This window comes from Marmota monax, unplaced genomic scaffold, assembly GCF_021218885.2.
Source record: "Marmota monax isolate L192 unplaced genomic scaffold, Marmota_monax_Labrador192_F-V1.1 WCK01_AAM20220418_F8-fsc00321, whole genome shotgun sequence".
Taxonomy (NCBI): Eukaryota; Metazoa; Chordata; class Mammalia; order Rodentia; family Sciuridae; genus Marmota; species Marmota monax.
The window spans coordinates 255,445-270,762 of NW_026694856.1; the positions used below are offsets into that span (position 1 = coordinate 255,445).

At 35.2% G+C, this 15,318-nt stretch overlaps 1 protein-coding gene across 15 annotated transcripts in view; it reads right to left on the reverse strand.

Moving 5' to 3' along the window:
- Ppp1r9a (protein phosphatase 1 regulatory subunit 9A) overlaps window positions 1-15,318 on the reverse strand; it is a 308,327-nt gene that overhangs the window by 77,787 nt on the left and 215,222 nt on the right. The gene's annotated exons all lie outside the window — the stretch shown is intronic.

A 15,318-nucleotide genomic window follows, 5' to 3' on the forward strand; every position in this document is an offset into this window, starting at 1 on the left:
GGACAAGATCAAAAATATTAAGAATTCTGAAATTAGGAAACCCCAACTTTATATAGTGGGGAGTAATAAAGACTCTTACTGCCCTTAAGAGAGACACTATCTCTGTTTTCCAAGGCTATTCATCATACTAATATCACCAAAAAGATAATGTGAAACAAAGGCCATCCATGCCTCTGACATGCAGAGGACAGATCCATGGGGAATGGTCTCTCAACATTATCCATGCTCATATCTACATTGTTTATGACTTGTGGTAAATTTTCTCATGAGTTTAACACTCCTATGGCCACACTGATCATTGAGACCTAGGGCATCCAGAACTAAATCCATTCAGACAATCTCACAGCACGTAATTAAAATTACTATGAATAGGACTCCAACCAGCAGAATTAGTCCAACTTGCAGTGCTGGGATCAACTATATTTCCTAGCCTCCCAGAACCAACTGGTTAAAGAAGCCCCATCAGAGTCTAGCATCTCTCCATAACCTTCTGTACTGACTTTTCCACTTGGCTTAAGGGATTATTCTAAGTGCAACAGGATGTATCACTGAACACACAGGGTTACTTTTGGGGACACAAGGAAGAAGCTTAGGGTCTAGAGCAGTTCTGTTTTCTAGAAAAACTCTAGTCAGCAAGTTGAGGCTGATATGAGTACCTTCTAGGATCTAGGCAGTGCAGCTGATCACATTCCCTCAGTTAGAAATAAATTCTGCACTACCTTGTCTAGTTAAATTAGTACAATCATAAGGATCATTATTATCAATTATTCCTTAGGAAAAGCTGCTCCAAGTAGTCTTGGATAGCCTTATTTCAGAGGGATCACTACAATCAGCTGAAGGCTACATGATCAAATGGTGGACTTTCTTTAAATACATAAAACATTTTTAAAGATTCTATAACAGATTCTTAAGGACTTCTTTAAAAAGTCTTTCTCTGGTAGCTCAGTGGTAGAGTGCTTGCCAAGCATGTACTAAGGCCCTGGGTTCAATCCCAAGTACCATAAGAAAACAAACAAACAAACAAACAAACAAACAAAAAACCAAAAATCTTTCCTTAAGTACACAAAAATATTGATGCCATATAGCTAGAAGTAGGCCCAAAGAATTTGATATGTTTCCATAATTTGTTTCTATGGTTTGAATCTGCAAACTTTAATCTATTAGTCTATAATTTTCCAATGGACAGACCAAACAGATCATTGGAAATAGTCCAAAGGGCCAGGAAAAATATAACAAGGATTATCAAAGGGACTATTGGCCAGAGCTGTAAGTATGGCCTTGAGTCCTATCTATGCTGCAAGTGACCATGTCCATTTGTGGGTCTGAATAGCTGGTGCAGAAGTTGAAAAGCCCAGTAGTTAGCACCAGACAACCTGGTTGAATGATCACCAGTGAACCAAACTCAGGCATTAAAAAAAAAAAAAAAAATCCTATAAATTGGAGGCACCACTGAGTGACAGGTTCTGCTTCAGAAAAAAGATGGCAGACAAAATCTCCCAAACACAAAACAGCCACTTGTTCATGTAAATCTGAGACACTATTGGGCAAAGCTCAGTTTATTTTTTCTTCTTTTTTTTTTTCTCTCTTTTCTTCTGTATTAGGGATTGAACCCAGGGCCTTGCACATGCTAGGCATGTGTTCCACCACTGAGTAAATACCCCCATTCCAGCAGTTTTCTTGAATCTGTCATTTCTATTTAATAAAGTGTGTTGGTTGGGCTCTTGCAAGCTTTTTTGGTCACAAATTCAAGTAGACCCAGCTCAAACTGAGAACCTGGGACATTCGGTTTCAGTCAGAGAATACTTAGCAGATTAGTAGCTGCATTTTTTTTAAGGGGTTGTGTCTAATATAGCAAGCAGAATTGTTGTGTTGGAAAATTCTCTGAGTATTCTGGCAGCCACTAACTGAATAATTCCTTCTGGAATTCTACATGAATTCTGTTTGACTACCAGAGAGAAAACATGGAGCGTGATCTACATGTCCCAGTATTATTGCTCTACATGTGGCAATCTCTGAAGGTGAGAAATCCTACTGATATTAATGGGACAAAGAAATGCAGGCATGCAATACATGAGCTCCATTATAAGCCACAGAATTACATTGAATTTTCCCAAGGGTCCCTTCCACAGAGCCATTTTCACTTTCCTTCTCACTGTGAATGCATCATGTTCTCACCACGGTACCAGGTGAGATGGTGAGTTGTGAGCCAGTATCCACAAAACCATGAAGTTTAACTGCCAACACTCCACAAAGTTCTCCAGTATACCCCAAGGGATTACACAGTAACTGGTCTCTCTGGAGGACAAACAGATCTCAGGCCCACCCTTAGTCATCTTTCATCTTAGAGCAAATGAGGTCAGGATAAAGGTGGTATCAGGTGTAGGGAGGCAGAGAGCAGCTTTCTGCCAATCATAGGCACATTTGCTTTTAGTTCTGAGCAATGCAGTGATTACTCATGTTTTAACCTAACTCCAACACTGACAAGCACCTAAAGCACATTATAAAGTGGGCCAGGATCACTGGTACCACCTATTTAGCTTTGGGGAGTCTTTTTGGCTCAGCAATCCTAAACTTGACTTCCACAGCAGGAACTCTGTTATGGAGTCTATCTTAACAGGCATTTGCTGCCCTGTTATCATGACAGCATCTCTTTAAAGCCTGATTTTAACATAAGGGATAGAGAAGTTTTCCAGGGTGATGAGGCTGACAGTTTTTCATCCTCCAGTGCATTACCTTCATCAGGAGTATAGATGCAGTCCAAGGCAATGAGGGCCCAAATATTTACTTAGGATTTCCACAGGGGTGTGTCTATCTCAGAGAAATCTCCCTGACAGGGCCAACATTCCTGTATAGCAGTAAGGACCTACTGCAAAGAACTTTGAGACCTTTTGCTATCTGGATAAATCTGAAGTTGGAATGACAAACACAAAAGAATGGAGGAGGGGCTGAGTCAACAGAGAGCCCAACTGTCTGTTAACCAGTGCTATGCACCGGTCTTATCATCTCCCCAGTGAACCAGCCAGAGTCTAAGGAGTCACTAGGTGTCTGACCACAGTGATTGAAATTACTTCCCTCATGCTCAATGTAGGTGTGTGTTTCTGTAAATATTGTCAGAACAACTGGGTCTGAACCTTCCTCTAAGCCAGGATGTGTCTTCATACAAGTTGAAACAAACCACCATCATTTTTGTGCTGGTTCCTCAAGCCACAATTTTCCAAGAGTGATGACAAGAGGGCCTGACGAGTCCCGCATAGGAATGTCGATGACGGGTCAGGAGAGAAACTCAGAGTTTAGGTAAAGTGAGTCTTTTATATACAAAGCATGACTGTCTTTTGATCTGGAGGGACAGACTCTATCTTCCCAGGCAGTGTACTACACAAACACTTGAAAAGACAGCCAAGAACAAAGGGCAGCCAGTGCCTCAGAAATGTGAGGGACCTGCAGAGAATTATTTCCCAATGATTATCTAATGGAAAAAATGTCTAGAAATTCTGCTTATTTTAGAAAGTCTAAACAATATTGTTCAATTTACTTTTACAAAACCTTTCTAACCACTACTGCTTTCTATATACTCTGTTCTATAGGTAAAATGTGTCTTTTTCTTGAATGCACTCTGTATTGCCCACCTTCTTGTACTACAGAAAAACAAACAAAAAACCAATTTTTAAACAAAAATTAAAATCAGAAACCTAAAATTCATGTGTCCTTAGTTACAAACAATTCTTTTATACTATGGCTATTGGCCTTTTTGATAGGCCACCTTTTAAATTATTTAAATTCTGTAGCACATTTATTTATTGTTTTCACAGCAAAATAGCAAAGTTGCTTGTGACTATAAAATGTAGTTTTTCCTTGACCCAACATTCTTAATTACTTTTAATAAATGTAATTAACCAAGAGATAAATGCCATTGTCTTTAAATTTCTAATAGATATATTCTACATATACAAGTGATCCCTCTTCCTCCCATTAAGATCCTGAACTAAATAGTCAACAGACCAAAGTAGACCTCTATAATTCAAATGTCACACTGCAATTTCAAACTGGCAGTCTTCCTTGAGTTTCATTTTACTTGCCAAGGAAACAATGAAGTACTTATTCTGATGCCAGCAGAACTGTGGGAAGAGACTGAGAGATTTGTATTCCCTGAATTTTTAATCTGCAGAAGAGGACAACTACAGTTACCAAAGTGGCACATGTTATTATTTTAATAATACTATAATTACACACCTAATAGAATCTTAGAACATATGGTGTATTTGTAAAAAAAAAAAAATCAATTCATATGATTGCAAAAATGATAGTAAATCATCAAAGAGAATCCAATCTATAGGATTTAAAGTGAAATGAAAACAAAAAATGAAATCAACAAAAATGTCATGATGGTATTTTTGTGCATGATAAATAGATTAATGATAAATATAATCTCAATATTATATTCTCCTTCCAGGGTGAACACTAATCCTTCCCTCACATGACTACCTTGTGATTTGCAACAGCAATTCCTTCTTTCAAGACTCAAAAGTTTTCACCTTGGTATTCTTAGCATCTTTAAATTGAATAACCCCAACACTGACTGCATTGAACCTCTTCCAACAAAACCCACAGTTCTAAGTCCCCTACAATATATATACTGAATAAGGAGGTCTGAGGCTAAGTGGAGAAATTTGAATTTTTAAAGAAGTACCAGGAGATTCTCACCTTTAGGTGAATTTCAAAGAGTTTTAAGCCATTTTTTAAAGTCCTCAGGATACCATGTCATATTCACTTTAGAGCAATGACTGCTAAATACAGAATACTGTACATGGAGGATTTTACATTTTATTAAGTATTGAGTTGACACAAAGACTATGTATAAAATAAAGAAACATAGTGCATAAATATTGTAACACTACCATTGATTAGCTTAAATTCATGGAAACAGGAGTATTGCTCCACTGCAGTCCCCCATCTGAGCCTCCTGACTCCCTTTCACTCACTGACCCTTCTGAAGGAATATTGATCAATTGTTTCATTCTTAGGTTTTTAAAAAAAATTTACTATACTTTTATGTAACAGTGTGTCAGTACTTTTACATTTTTTTCTATTAAAAAACAATCTTATACATGAGTGTTATGGTTCGTGTATATCAGGGTTTTACAAAGGTGTTTACCAAGAAATAAAATCAGTGTATCAGCTTTACTATACAGTGCCAAATAATTTTTCAAAGTGGTTAGGGCAATGTATTTTCACATGTGCAGAAAATAAAGAGTTTTCCCTTAGTTTACCACCTTCCTGAAAATGAAAACACCTGATGTAAGTCAGTTCGGTAGGTATAAAATTGTATTTCATCTTGGTTTTTAATTTCCACTTCCTGATTGATTGTTGTTAGTGTTGGGCATCATTTGCCACTGAGGTGTCTTCTGTGACACACGTTTGAGCCCATGGCCCATACACAGTCTTTTCTCATTAACTCATGAATATGCTCTTAATATAATTCTCTTTCAATTACTTATTTTTCAGACATTTTCTTCCAGCTTCTGCTGTACCTTTTCACTTTCTTAAAAGTATTCTTTTGATAAACGGAAGCTCTTAATTAATTCTAAGATAGTCAGTTCTCTCAATCCTTCCCTTTATGTTTTTGTTTGCATAAGTGTCTCATTTTAAGGAACTATTTCTTGCACTGAGATCAAAAAGACATTCTACACTGTCTTCTGAATTTCATAGTTTGGCTTTTCATATTTGAATAGTCAATCCATCTAGAATGGAATGTTGGTATAGGTTGAGATGGGGGCTCATTTCACAATTTTTTTCTTAATGGAAAAGACAAACATTTCTTTAATGATACCAAGTGTTATCTGTATCACAAATCAAAATTTTCTATAAGTGAGGGGTTGCTTGTGAATTCCTTGGTCAATTTGTACACTTCTTTGCCCTATGGTCTAAATTACTAAAGTTTAATGATCATTACTTCTCTTTTAAGGTATGTTTTAAGAAATGTTGTGCTTATTTTGGGTGAATTATTCTTCCATATATTTAAGCAACAATGTACTAACGTCTATTTAAATATATTTTGGGATTGTTTTTACTAGAATTTCACTAAATATATAATCAACTTGAAGAAAACTGACTCAATTAAGCTACTGAATCATCCAATCTATAAACAAGATTTCACTGTACTTTCATACAAGCTTTTTAAAATGCTTCAATTAAAGTTTAATTTTCCCCACAAAGTATTGGCCATCTTTGAGTTCTTGATACCTTATAAATGGTAAGTTATAAATTATATTTCTCATTTATAGAAACATTAAAATAGATATTATATTTTGTATTAATTATGGATCATGAAAACTTGCTGATGTCTTTATTTCTAATAGTTTAGGTAGTTTAAAAGTTTTGTAAATGATCATTCTCATCGCCTATTAAAAAACAACCTTATATATGAGTTTAAGATTATACATGAATGTAACAACTTTTATCCTTCTTTTCCAATTTGTTTCTTTAACTACTTCTTCATGCCGTCTAGTACAATATCAAATACAAGAAGTGACTAATTTTCAAATGTTAATCCATACCTGCATTCCTGGGTAAACCCAATCTGGCTATGACATCATCTTTTTTATTTGTTTTAGATTTAGTTTGTTAAATGTTTAAGATTTTTTGTATTATTTTTATGAATGGAATGGACCTATAATCTTCTTTCTCATCATTATCAGGTTTCAGTACCAAGGTTATACCTAATTACCTCATACATCTTACACACTGAAGGTTTCACTGTATTCCTGGCATCAAAGCTATACTAGTCTTATTTGTATGTCCTCTGAATCTTTATATGTTAATGGAGATATTTATTCCAGTTTGATATAATGGCTAATAAAATGATTTTGAAATTATCTTTTCTTTCTTCTTTCTCTGTATTTCCTTTTCTCTCCCTTCTTCCTTCCCCCCTTCTTCCTACCTCCCTTCTTTCTTTCTTAGGCGATTTGTTACTCAGTGTTTTATTTCTGTGAATTTTGTACTTTGAAACTATAAACTCATATTTCTTGAAACTTTAGCTTTTAGATTTTGATAAATGTGTATGCCCCAAGGAAGGATATGCTTTTTCCCCCCTCCTGAAATACAGAATACATTCAGGTTCCTTGTGATAATGACTTCTCAGAGTACATTTTTCTTCTCTCCCACTCAGCATTAAGATTTGATATTGGTAAACTTACATGCAGCCCTTGGATGGTAGATTTCTATCTATAATGCATTATGGCCCATGACATTCTGGCTTTATGGTGGGGTTCCCCAACTGGACATCCCATTTTGGAAAGGCCTTGAGTTGTCTACATATGTAGATAGAAATCTACCATCCAAGGGCTGCATGTAAATTTACCAATATCAAAGTTGTCTACATAACTCAAAGTAATACCAATTAAAGAAGCATCATAATACCAATAAAAAAATAAATTAAAAAAAGAAGCATCATAATAATTAAGGATAAACAAGGTAGGATGATTAAAAGAAGTCAGGCATAAAAAAGAACAATTTCATTCAAGTGACATTCCAGAACTGGTAAAATTAATCTATAGTGTCAGAACGCAGACTGGTTGCTTCAGGCTTAAAAGTGACTACAGAGTCACATGAGGTTACTATTTGGGATAACAGAAATGGTCTACATCTTAGTTGTATTAGTGGTTATTTACCAAACTGTTAACTTAAATACACTTAGAATTGGTGTATTTTATCATATATAGATTATTTCTCATTAAATATGATTTTAAATTGAATTACACCTATAAGATCTGTGCACACTATGTCAATTTTATTTTAATAATTCCTTTTAAATCCCTTAAGGACCTGGAACTCCAGAACTCAATTAGAGTTTTTACCATACTTAGTAGCATCGATATCAGTTTAAAATGAGTGAGCCATTATCAAACCTGACAAATCCTCATGATAAGACAGCTTTAGTACATTAATCCTTGGTCAAGTTGTCATTCAGTCTTTATTGCTCATGAAAATGTATTTCTATGCTTGAAGGCTATTTCTAAGTTAATATGGTAGGAAGGAGAAGAAGGCCACTTATGCAGTATTGATCTTGACATAATTTAGGCTATTCTCACTATTCTGTTTCTATGGTGGGTTTATTCAGTTATGACTAAAAAGAAGTCATGTCAAGCTAAGTCACTAAGTTGATATTTTCAAAGTTCCAAAATTTTCAATGGATTAAATGTACATAGTCATTTTTTTTCCTGATTTCACATGCCAAGGATTTCAACATAGTATGACAGAGATAGGGTTTTCTTCCAAATCCCTGGTTTCTCAAGACATTCATAATGTGATGGCAAACAAAAGGTCACAGAAAGAGCTACATGTAGATTATTCCTTTAGTCCTTTCGCTATCTCCAATCTCTATCTTACTAGCTCTGACACTGATTTTACTCTTGTATTCTATACCATGTATTGGGTTTCAATTCAGTTCAACTTCCTGGCTTCCCCTAATCTGCCTGATGCTGTGCTTATCCCTGTATGTACTAAAGATCCACATGTCACTGTTATTGAAGATATGATAGGCAATGGAGGAAATTTATGGGTAAACATATAGATATACATAGTCCTATTGACTCATTAAAAAACGGGCCCTTAACTTAGCTGAGAGCCCAACAATTTTGTGGAGAAAAATTTCTTTATGGAGAAAAGAAAATATATGGAGGAGATGAAACCTAAACAGAACCCCGAAAGGTGAATGGGATTTAGTGAGTATTCAAGAGCAACAAAGAGTGGGTAGTAAATGGCTTCAAGGTAGAGAAAACAGGAAAAGCAAAGGCATGGTGCAACCAGGGAATCCCTATCCATGGGGAGATAAGTTGGCTTCCTATGCTAATAAACTGATTCTGTGACTTTTAGTATTTAAGAAATTTCTGATAAAGAATTATATTCAACTTATTGGAAAAAAAATGTTTTTAAGGCTAGAAAAATATTGTCATTTGTGTTTTTGTTTCCATGTCATTTTTTTAATACTACAAGCTCTGTGGCTCATCCATGTAATATAGAATTATTCTAGCATGATTTCCAAGGAGTTTTAATAAAGTCTATAATTTCAAAGGAATTTAATAGTTTTTGTTTTTGGTTTGGTGATTTTTGGTTTGTTTGGTTTTTGGTAGTTTGTATCTACCTCAAGAAAAAAATAATACCACAATGTGGAAGCTGAAAAGAAACTAACAAGCAAACATATTCAAGTCACAGGCATTATAAATTTACACAAAGAACTGAGCATGATGGCACATGCCTGTAAACTCAGGAGGCTGAGGCAAGAGGATTGCAAGCTGGAGGTCAGCCTCCATAACTTAGTAAGACCCTGTCTCAAAATTAAAAATTTAGGGGACAGGAAGATGGCAGAAGCAAATGAGGCAGCAAGTCCCAATCTCCTTACAACTCAGAAAGGAGGCAGTGAAGGAAAAGCAGAATTGAGAGGTAGGTGACAAAATAAATGTTCTAAGACTCAATATTACAAAGTCTGAGACCTGGAGAGATTGGAAAATAGGTTACCAGAGTAGAAAAGAAACTCAGAGTCCCCTAATCCCAACCAGAACCTGGGGATGAGAAGGGGGGAGGGACAACAGAGAGAAAGCCAGGTGGAGGTGGAAGGGGGGATTGAAAATCTCTTAAGCTCACTTGCTTAAAAACATTTGGAAAGACAGACAAAATTTAAAATGTGATGGTAAAAGAAGGAATCTTAAAACAGTCCATAGCTTAAAATGAAATTGTGAAAAGAAAGCCATCTTGTGGAGTCCTCAGCTAACTAGTCAGTTACCCCCGCTTAAATCTTTCCATGCACAGGCAGCTCCAAATTAAATCACAGGGAAGGCCCCTGCAGTGAGACATTGTACGAATTTGGCCAGAAAGAACTAGAAAGACCACTACTAGCCCAAAATGCTGAAACCCCTGTCCCTCTGTCTTATCACAAACAAGGGGAATGGAAGACGGGGCCCTGTGCAGGGAATTACACCTAACCCCACTCAGCCTCTGTGACCCAAAAAGCCTTGTGCAGCATGTACTCGCTGAACTCAAAGACAGCAATGAAGCAGCTTTGGCCCCCGTAGAAGAAGCAGATTCCCCAGGCCCAGATCATTGACATTGGGGCAAATATACTTGCAAAAGACTAAGAGGGCAGCTGCCTGAACACCCAGTGATAGAGACACCCAGTAGGAAATTACCAGAGGCTGTGCAGGAAGAAGAGTCTGATCCCAACCTTAACTGGTGCCCAGTCTGACTCATGATCACAACTGGCAAGTGAAAGGGCATTGTTTGAATACTGGAAGGATCTTACATCAGACATAATCAATAGAGAGAATTATACCTGCCATTCACAAACTGAGGCAATGAATGGAACAGGTAAACCACCGGAGACCCTTTATAATAGTAACTCAGAGATTTGCAATGGCCAGGGAACTACTTCTGTACCACAGAACACCCACAGAAAACTCACAACCAGAGTTCCTGCACTCACAGATCAAGATCTTTACTACTATGAAAAGAAACCTATGGGGGAAGTAGGTACATGGTCACCCATAGCAATCACAGGGACACTTCAGAGTCTGAAACCTGGACTACTGCATATGATAGAAATAACCAAGTTACAACACTGCACCCTCCCAGCAGTCAAACCAGAAGCTGCTGGTAGGAGGTTCATATCAACTAGGGAACTGGTTGCTGTGCCCCTGCAACTCTGGAGAGATCCACAACCAAAGACTGATGGATATCTGCTAAATGTCTAAACCCCCATGAAATCCAAACTAAGAATTTTCTTCACCTTGACATGGGTTACTATAAATAATTTAATGTCAATTTTGATCATATAAATAACTCTTCAACTTGAATGATAATTGTTAATTCTATAGCCCACATTGTACCTTCAAACCATTTGAATGTATTTCATCTAATGATTAAGGCATTAATTGGATTTAATCTTCCTATCTTTGTTTTCCTGGGTCTAATTTATACTTGCTTCTCTTACCCCTTATTCATCCACTTGCATTATCTGTTACTACCTCTAATACTAACCACTCATCTATTTCTCCTTTTTACCTTGGTGTAAATTAATTCTTTTATATTCGTTCCCTCCACCCCCCTTCTCACACTCTTTCCCTTTTCTTTTTGCCTAAGCTTTCCTCCTCCCTGCTTTTAGCCCTCACATAACAGAAAGATCCTTAAAACAGAGTAAATAGCTCAAGATGAAATTGTGAAAAGAAATAATACATTTATTACATTTATCAACTGATTATTTGACCTATTTCAGAACTTTAATATAGGTTTATACTTGAATTTGAGGAGCCTTAGAGAACAATTACAACATTTTTATTTCTTATCAAGGATAAATAGAATAAGGCATGGCTCTGAAGTGATTATAGTAAATAGGATTCAATGATATGCCTTCAAGTGGTACTGATATTGGAATTGGAGGTCACACATTCACTTAAATTATCATAATCTGAATGGTCACCTAACCCAGGGCTCCTAAAATAACGAAGCTCACAAAGTAGTCCTTTACTTAAAAGAAGAAATTAGGGTTGGGGATGTGGCTCAAGTGGTAGCGTGCTCGCCTAGCATGCGTGAGGCACTGGGTTCGATTCTCAGCACCACATACAAATAAAATAAAGATATTGTGTCCATCTAAAATAAAAAATAAATATTTTAAAAAAGGAAGAAATCAGAACTATACCAATAGATGGGCAAACATACAAATATGAAAAAACAAAGGAACACACCATCCCAAACAGCCCATAATGTTTTAACAATAGACTTCATTGATACCACAGTGGAGGAAATATCTTCTTTAGATAAAGTTCACAGTTAAACTGTTCCATGAGGGCTGCAATTGTAGCTCAGTGGCAGAGCGCTTGCCTAGCATGTATGAGGCACTGTGTTCTATCCTCAGCACCACATAAAAATAAATGAAATAAATGTATAAAAACCATAATAATATTATCTTTAAAAAACTATTCTATGAGCTAAAAGAATATGTAAAGAATAAAATTAGAGAGAAAATACAGGAAACAAAAGATCAGTTCAATAGAGAGATGGAGATTCTGAAAAAGAATAAAAAAAAATTCTTGAAATCAAAGAAGCAATAAACCAAATTAAAAATTCAATGGAAAGTATCACCAATTGATCAGGCCACTTTGAAGATAGATTTTCAGACTCTGAAGACAAAAACTATATAATTTTGAAAATAAAGTTGATCAAAAAAGATATTAAAAGACCATGAACTGAGAAGTCAAGATATCTGGGACAACATCAAAAGGCCAAGTTTAAGATTCATTGTGAAACATGAAGGCTCTGAAATACAAACTAAAGAAATTCACAATCTTTTCAATAAAACAATATTGGAAAATTTCCAAACCTTAAGAAAGAGATGGAAATTTAAATACAAAAGGTATACAGGACTCCATATATACAAAATCATAATAGATCCACTCCAAGACATATTATTATGAAAATGCCTACCACGCAGAATAAGGATAGAATTTTAAAAGCTGCAAGAAAAAAAAAAAGTGTCACATTTAGATGTAAACCAATCTTCATTTTAAGTGATTACTCAACACAGACATTAAAAGCCAGGAGGTCTTGGAAAAATATATACCAATCTCTGAAAGAAAATGGATACCAACCAAGAAAAATTAAGTTTCAGAACTGAAGAAGAGATAAAAATTTTCTATGATAAACAAAAGCTAAAAGAATTCAGCCTGTAGTACAAAACATACTTAATAAAATGTTTCATGAAAAATAAAAATGAAAAACAACATAGGGAGAAATTATATTAGAAGAATAGTCAATTAAAGGAGAATGAAGTCCAATTTAAATATAAGAAATAAACCAAAATGACAGGAAATAAAAACCATTTCTCAAAAATAACTGAATATAAATGATATAAACTTTTCAAACAAACAAAAGACAGAGGTTAGCAGACCAGATAAAAAAACAAGAACCAACAATATGCTGTCTGTAAGAGACTTACCTTACAAGTAAAGACATTCACAGACTGAAGATGAAAGGATAGGAAAAGACATACCATTCAAACAGTACTGGTAAACAAATAGGGGTAGATATTCTTATATCAGATAAAGTGAACTTCAAGCCAAGATTAATCACAAGAGACAAGTTACCTCATACTGTTTAAGGTAATCATAAATCAACAAGATATCATGATCATAAATATTTATGCTAAACAACAGAGCATCTATGTATGTCAACAAACCCTTCTCATCATTAAGAATCAGATCACAAAACAATAATACTGGGTGACATTAACATGCTTCTCTCACCACTGAATAGATCATCCAAACAAAAACTAAGCAAAAATGCTACAAAACTAAAAATTACAATTAATAATATGAAACTAATAGATATCTGCATAATATTTCATTCATCAACAACTGAACTCACTTTCTTCTTAGCAGCACTTGAAACATTTTCTAAAATAGACCATATTTAGGTCACAAAAAAATCTTAGCAAATACAAAAAACTAAGAGATAATACCTTACATTCTATTAGATCATAATAAAATTATAAATCAATGATAAGATCAAAAACAGAAACCATGCTAACACCTGGAGATTAAATAATACACTTGTAAATGATGAATGGACAGCAGAAGAAATCAGGGGAGAAATTTAAAAAATCTTAGAAGTAAATAAAAATAGTAATACACCATATCAAAATCTCTTGAAGACTACTAAGACAGTACTAACAGGAAAGTTCATAGCAGTGAACTCAGACACCAAAAGAACAGAAAGATACCAAATAAATAATCTAACATTACACCTCAAAGTCCCAGAAAAAGAACAAGAAACAGTAAAGTCAGATGAAGACAGGAAATAATTAAAATCAGAGCCAAAATTAATAAAATTGAGATTAAAAAACAATAAAAAGATCACCACAACAAAAGGTGGTTTTTAAAAAGTAAAATTGATAAACCCTTAGCCAAACTAACCAAAAGGAAAAACCTCAAATTAACAAAATCCAGGATGCAAAAGGCAATATCACCACAGATGCTACTGAAATCCAGAGAATAATCAGAAACTATTTTGAAGATTTATATTTTAATAAGCTAGAAAATCTTGAAGATATTGACAATTCCCAGAGACATATGACCAACCCGAACTGAACCAGGAAGATACAGAAAACTTAAACAGATCAATATCAAGTAATGGAATTGAAGCAGCAATCAAAAACCTTCTAACAAAGAAAAGCCCAGGACCAGGCTGATTCTCAGTGCAGTTTTATCAGACCTTTAAAGAACTAATACCAATCCTCCTCAAATTATTTCATGAAATAGAAAAGGAGGGAACTCTGCCAATTTCATTGTATGAAGTCAGTATCACCTTGATACCGAAACCAAAGACATATCAAGGAAAGAAAACTTCAGCCCAATATCCTTGATGAACAATGATTCAAAAAATTCTTTTTTTCGGGGAGGGGGGGGGTTATAGATGGACACAATATCTTTCTTTTTTAAATAATTTTTAACAGATATTTTACTTTTCCTTTTTTTAATAGCTTTATTTTATCTATGTATTCATTTTTGTGTGGTGCTGAGGATCGAATCCAGTGCCTCAGCAAAAGCGAGGGGCTAAGAAATTCAGTGAGACTCTGCCCCTAAGTAAAATACAAAATAGGGCTGGGGATGTGGCTCAGTGGCTGAGTGTCCCTGAGTTCAATCCCTGATACCCGCTTCCCCAGGCCAAAAAATAAAAAAACTGTAAGTAGATAGAAAGATCAGTAGAGTAAGGTAGGGAACAGGAGAAGGGAGGAGGAGAAGGAAGTAGAAACACTGGGTACTGAATTAGAGCAAATTATACTCCATGTTTTTATAATTATGTCAAAACGAATCCTATTGTCATGCATAACTAAAAAGAACCAATAAAAAATTCAAACTTTAAAAAACACAAATAAAAAATTTTCAAAAAGGGATGGGGATATAGATCAGTGGTAGAGCACCATGGCTTCAATCCCCAGTATCATAAATTTAATAAATAAGCAAATAAATGAAAGAAAATGTAATCATACAAAGAAAATGAGCTATTAAGAGATGACCTGGTTTAGATGAAGTTCTTATTCTAATTCTATTTTGTTTGATCCTATCATCTTCCTGTGTTCAGTGTTATAAATACAAGTAATATCCCTAGAGGGTACCTTTAAAATAGAGGAGGCTGTCCACCTCCTGGGGATAGTTTGAGAATGTGTATATGTGTGTGTGTGTGTGAGAGAGAGAGAGAGAGAGAGAGAGAGAGAGAGGGAAAGAGAGAGAGAGAGAGAGACGTGTACACACAGTTGGTAGGCTAGATCAACCA